The sequence below is a fragment of the Aegilops tauschii genome, chromosome 2 (genome assembly GCF_002575655.3).
Source record: "Aegilops tauschii subsp. strangulata cultivar AL8/78 chromosome 2, Aet v6.0, whole genome shotgun sequence".
Lineage (NCBI taxonomy): Eukaryota > Viridiplantae > Streptophyta > Magnoliopsida > Poales > Poaceae > Aegilops > Aegilops tauschii.
Genome location: NC_053036.3, coordinates 330,686,946 through 330,693,790, shown reverse-complemented (window position 1 = coordinate 330,693,790; position 6,845 = coordinate 330,686,946).

Here is a 6,845-nt window from a genome sequence, read left to right as displayed (position 1 = left end):
ATGACTTATACATGTTCCTATGACAATGAGATTATGCAACTCCCGTTTACCGGAGGAACACTTTGTGTGCTACCAAACGTCACAACGTAAATGGGTGATTATAAAGGTGCTCTACAGGTCTCTCCGAAGGTACTTGTTGAGTTGGCGTATATCGAGATTAGGATTTGTCACTCCGATTGTCGGAGAGGTATGTCTGGGCCCACTCGGTAATACACATCACTATAAGCCTTGCAAGAATTGTAACTAATGAGTTAGTTGCGGGATGATGTATTACGGAGCGAGTAAAGAGACTTTCCGGTAACGAGATTGAAATAGGTATTGAGATACCGACGATCGAATCTCGCACAAGTAACATACCGATGACAAAGGGAACAACGTATGTTGTTATGCGGTTTGACCGATAAAGATCTTCGTAGAATATGTGGGAGCCAATATGAGCATCCAGGTTCCGCTATTGTTTATTGACCGGAGACGTGTCTCGGTCATGTCTACATAGTTCTCGAACCCGTAGGGTTCGCACGCTTAAAGTTCGGTGACGATCGGTATTATGAGTTTTTGTGTTTTGATGTACCGAAGGTAGTTTGGAGTCCCGGATATGATCACGGACATGACGAGGAGTCTCGAAATCGTCGAGACGTAAAGATTGATATATTGGATGACTATATTCGGACACCGGAAGTGTTTCGGGTGGTTTCGGAGAAAACCGGAGTGCCGGAGGGGTTACCGGAACCCCCCGGAGAAGTATTGGGCCTTAGTGGGCCTGAGGGGAGAGAGAGGGCAGCAGCCCAGGAGGTGGCGCCCCCCCTCCCATGAGGAGTCCGAATTGGACTAGGGGAGGGGGGCGCGGCCCCTCTTTCCCTTTCCCTCTCCCTCTCTTTTCCTTCCCCCTTTCCTCTTCCTAGTTGGACTAGGAAAGGGGAGTCCTACTCCTACTAGGAGGAGGACTCCCCCCTCCTTGGCGCGCCCCAAGGGCCGGCCGGCCTCCCCCCTTGCTCCTTTATATACGGGGGCAGGGGGCACCTCTAGACACAACTTGATCTGTTGATCTCTCCCAGCCGTGTGCGGTGCCCCCCTCCACCATAATCCACCTCGATCATATCGTAGCGGTGCTTAGGGGAAGCTCTGCGTCGGTAGCAACATCATCACCGTCACCACACCGTTGTGCTGACGAAACTCTCCGGCGAAGCTCTGGGGACGTCATCGAGCTGAACGTGTGCTGAACTCGGAGGTGCCGTGCATTCGGTACTTGGATCGGTCGGATCGTGAAGACGTACGACTACATCAACCGCGTTGTGCTAACGCTTCCGCTTTCGGTCTACGAGGGTACGTGGACACACTCTCCCCTCTCGTTGCTATGCATCACCATGATCCTGCGTGTGCGTAGGATTTTTTTGAAATTACTACGTTCCCCAATAGTGGCATCCGAGCCAGGTTTATGCGTAGATGTTATATGCACGAGTAGAACACAAGTGAGTTGTGGGCGATACAAGTCATACTGCTTACCAACATGTCATACTTTGGTTCGGTGGTATTGTTGGATGAAGCGGCCTGGACCGACATTACGCGTACGCTTACGCGAGACTGGTTCTACCGACGTGCTTCGCACACAGGTGGCTGGCGGGTGTCAGTTTCTCCAACTTTAGTTGAACCGAGTGTTGCTACGCCCGGTCCTTGAGAAGGTTAAAACAACACTAACTTGACGAACTATCGTTGTGGTTTTGATGCCTAGGTAAGAACGGTTCTTGCTCAGCCCGTAGCAGCCACGTAAAACTTGCAACAACAAAGTAGAGGACGTCTAACTTGTTTTTGCAGGGCATGTTGTGATGTGATATGGTCAAGGCATGATGCTATATTTATTATATGAGATGGTCATGTTTTGTAACCGAGTTATCGGCAACTGGCAGGAGCCATACGGTTGTCGCTTTATTGTATGCAATGCAATCGCCCTGTAATTGCTTTACTTTATCACTAAGCGGTAGCGATAGTCGTAGAAGCAATAGTTGGCGAGACGACAACGATACTACGATGGAGATCAAGGTGTCGCGCCGGTGACGATGGTGATCATGACGGTGCTTCGGAGATGGAGATCACAAGCACAAGATGACGATGGCCATATCATATCACTTATATTGATTGCATGTGATGTTTATCTTTTATGCATCTTATTTTGCTTTGATTGACGGCAGCATTATAAGATGATCTCTCACTAAATTTCAAGGTAAAAGTGTTCTCCCTGAGTATGCACCATTGCCAAAGTTTGTCGTGCCAAGACACCACATGATGACCGGGTGTGATAAGCTCAACGTTCATCTACAACGGGTGCAAGCCAGTTTTGCACACGCAGAATACTCGGGTTAAACTTGACGAGCCTAGCATATGCAGATATGGCCTCGGAACACTGAGACCGAAAGGTCGAGCGTGAATCATATAGTAGATATGATCAACATAGGGATGTTCACCATTGAAAACTACATTTCACGTGATGATCGGTTATGGTTTAGTTGATTTGGATCACGTGATCACTTAGATGATTAAGAGGGATGTCTATCTAAGTGGGAGTTCTTAAGTAATATGATTAATCGAACTTAAATTTATCATGAACTTAGTACCTGATAGTATTTTGCTTGTCTATGTTGTTGTAGATAGACGGCCCGTGCTGTTGTTCCGTTGAATTTTAATGCGTTCCTTGAGAAAGCAAAGTTGAAAGATGATGGTAGCAATTACATGGACTGGGTCCGTAACTTGAGGATTATCCTCATTGCTGCATAGAAGAGAAGCACCGCTAGGTGCCAGACCTACTGCAGGAGCAACACCAGATGTTATGAACGTCTGGCAGAGCAAAGCTGATAACTACTCGATAGTTCAGTGTGCCATGCTTTATGGCTTAGAACCGGGACTTCAACGATGTTTTGAACGTCATGGAGCATATGAGATGTTCCAGGAGTTGAAGTTAATATTTCAAGCAAATGCCCGGATTGAGAGATATGAAGTCTCTAATAAGTTCTACAGCTGCAAGATGGAGGAGAATAGTTCTGTCAGTGAGCATATACTCAGAATGTCTGGGTATAACAATCACTTGATTCAACTGGGAGTTAATCTTCCGGATGATAGTGTCATTGACATAATTCTTCAATCACTGCCACCAAGCTACAAGAGCTTCGTGATGAACTATAATATGCAAGGGATGGATAAGACAATTCCCGAACTCTTTGCAATGCCAAAGGTTGCGGAGGTAGAAATCAAGAAGGAGCATCAAGAGTTGATGGTCAACAAGACCACCAGTTTCAAGTAAAAGGGCAAAGGGAAGAAGAAGGGGAACTTCAAGAAGAACAGCAAACAAGTTGCTGCTCAAGAGAAGAAACCCAAGTCTGGACCTAAGCCTAAGACTGAGTGCTTATACTGCAAACAGACTGGTCACTGGAAGCGGAACTACCCCAAGTATTTGGCGGATAAGAAGGATGGCAAGGTGAACAAAGGTATATGTGTTATACATGTTATTGATGTGTACCTTACTAGAGCTCGCAGTAGTACCTGGGTATTTGATATTGGTTCTGTTGCTAATATTTGCAACTCGAAATCGGGACTACGGATTAAGCGAAGACTGGCTAAGGACGAGGTGACGATGCGCGTGGGAAATGGTTCCAAAGTCGATGTGATCGCCGTCGGCACGCTAGCTCTACATCTACCTTCGGGATTAGTTTTAGACCTGAATAATTGTTATTTGGTGCCAGCGTTGAGCATGAACATTATATCTGGATCTTGTTTGATGCGACACGGTTATTCATTTAAATATGAGAAAAATGGTTGTTCTATTTATATGAGTAATATCTTTTATGGTCATGCACCCATGAAGAGTGGTCTATTTGTGTTAAATCTCGATAGTAGTGACACACATATTCATAATGTTGAAGCCAAAAGATACAGAGTTGATAATGATGGTGCAACTTATTTGTGGCACTGCCGTTTGGGTCATATTGGTGTAAAGCGCATGAAGAAACTCCATACTGATGGACTTTTGGAATCACTTGATTATGAATCACTTGGTACTTGCGAACCGTGCCTCATGGGCAAGATGACTAAAATGCCGTTCTCCAGGACAATGGAGCGAGCAACAGATTTATTGGAAATCATACATATTGATGTATGTGGACCGATGAATATTGAGGCTCGCGGCGGGTATCGTTATTTTCTCACCTTCAGAGATGATTTGAGCAGATATGGGTATATCTACTTAATGAAACATAAGTCTGAAACATTTGAAAAGTTCAAAGAATTTCAGAGTGAAGTGGAAAATCATCGTAACAAGAAAATAAAGTTTCTACGATCTGATCGTGGAGGAGAATATTTGAGTTACGAGTTTGGTCTACATTTGAAACAATGCGGAATAGTTTCGCAACTCACGCCACCCGGAACACCACAGCGTAATGGTGTGTCCGAACGTCGTAATCGTACTTTACTAGATATGGTGCGATCTGTGATGTCTCTTACTGATTTACCACTATCGTTTTGGGGTTATGCTTTAGAGACGGCTGCATTCATGTTAAATAGGGCACCATCGAAATCCGTTGAGACGAGGCCTTATGAACTGTTGTTTGGCAAGAAACCAAAGTTGTCATTTCTTAAAGTTTGGGGCTGTGATGCTTATGTGAAAAAGCTTCAACCTGATAAGCTCGAACCCGAATCAGAGAAATGTGTCTTCATAGGATACCCAAAGGAAACTGTTGGGTACACCTTCTATCACAGATCCGAAGGCAAGACATTCGTTGCTAAGAATGGATCCTTTCTAGAGAAGGAGTTTCTCTTGGAAGAAGTGAGTGGGAGGAAAGTAGAACTTGATGAGGTAACTGTACTTGCTCCCTTATTGGAAAGTAGTTCATCACAAAAACCGGTTCCTATGACACCTACACCAATTAGTGAGGAAGCTAATGATGATGATCATGAAACTTCAGATCAAGTTACTACCGAACCTCGTAGGTCAACTAGAGTAAGATCTGCACCAGAGTGGTAAGGTAATCCTGTTCTGGAAGTCATGTTACTAGACCATGACGAACCTACGAACTATGAGGAAGCGATGATGAGCCCAGATTCTGCAAAATGGCTTGAGGCCATGAAATCTGAGATGGGATCAATGTATGAGAACAAAGTGTGGACTTTGATTGACTTGCCTGTTGATCGGCAAGCCATTGAGAATAAATGGATCTTCAAGAAGAAGACAGACGCTGACGGTAATGTTACTATCTACAAAGCTCGACTTGTTGCGAAAGGTTTTCGACAAGTTCAAGGAGTTGACTACGATGAGACCTTCTCACCCGTAGCGATGCTTTAGTCCGTCCGAATCATGTTAGCTATTGCCGCATTTTATGATTATGAAATTTGGCAAATGGATGTAAAGACTGCATTCCTGAATGGATTTCTGGAAGAAGAGTTGTATATGATGCAACCTGAAGGTTTTATCAATCCAAGAGGTGCTAACAAAGTGTGCAAGCTTCAGCGATCCATTTATGGACTGGTGCAAGCCTCTCGGAGTTGGAATAAACATTTTGATAGTGTGATCAAAGCATGTGGTTTTATACAGACTTTTGGAGAAGCCTGTATTTACAAGAAAGTGAGTGGGAGCTCTCTAGCATTTCTAATATTATATGTGGATGACATATTGTTGATTGGAAATGATATATAATTTCTGGATAGCATAAAAGGATACTTGAATAAGAGTTTTTCAATGAAGGACCTCGGTGAAGCTTCTTACATATTGGGCATCAAGATCTATAGAGATAGATCAAGACGCTTAATTGGACTTTCACAAAGTACATACCTTGACAAAGTTTTGAAGAAGTTCAAAATGGATCAGGCAAAGAAAGGGTTCTTGCCTGTGTTACAAGGTGTGAAGTTGAGTAAGACTCAATGCCCGACCACTGCAGAAGATAGAGAGAAAATGAAAGATGTTCCCTATGCTTCAGCCATAGGCTCTATCATGTATGCAATGCTATGTACCAGACCTGATGTGTGCCTTGCTATTAGTTTAGCAGGGAGGTACCAAAGTAATCCAGGAGTGGATCACTAGACAGCGGTCAACAACATCCTGAAATACCTGAAAAGGACTAGGGATATGTTTCTCGTTTATGGAGGTGACAAAGAGCTCATCGTAAATGGTTACGTTGATGCAAGCTTTGACACTGATCCGGACGATTCTAAGTCGCAAACTGGATACGTGTTTATACTGAACGGTGGAGCTGTCAGTTGGAGCAGTTCTAAACAAAGCGTCGTGGCAGGATCTACATGTGAAGCGGAGTACATAGCTGCTTCGGAAGCAGCAAATGAAGGAGTCTCGATGAAGGAGTTCATATCCGATCAGGGTGTCATACCTAGTGCATCGGGACCAATGAAAATCTTCTGTGACAATACTGGTGCAATTGCCTTAGCAAAGGAATCAAGATTTCACAAGAGAACCAAGCACATCAAGAGACGCTTCAACTCCATCCGGGATCAATTCCAGGTGGGAGACATAGAGATTTGCAAGATACATACGGATCTGAATATTGCAGACCCGTTGACTAAGCCTCTTCCACGAGCAAAACATGATCAGCACCAAGGCTCCATGGGTGTTAGAATCATTACTGTGTAATCTAGATTATTGACTCTAGTGCAAGTGGGAGACTGAAGGAAATATGCCCTAGAGGCAATAATAAAGTTATTATTTATTTCCTTATTTCATGATAAATGTTTATTATTCATGCTAGAATTGTATTAACCGGAAACATAATACATGTGTGAATACGTAGACAAACAGAGTGTCATTAGTATGCCTCTACTTGACTAGCTCGTTAATTAAAGATGGTTATGTTTCC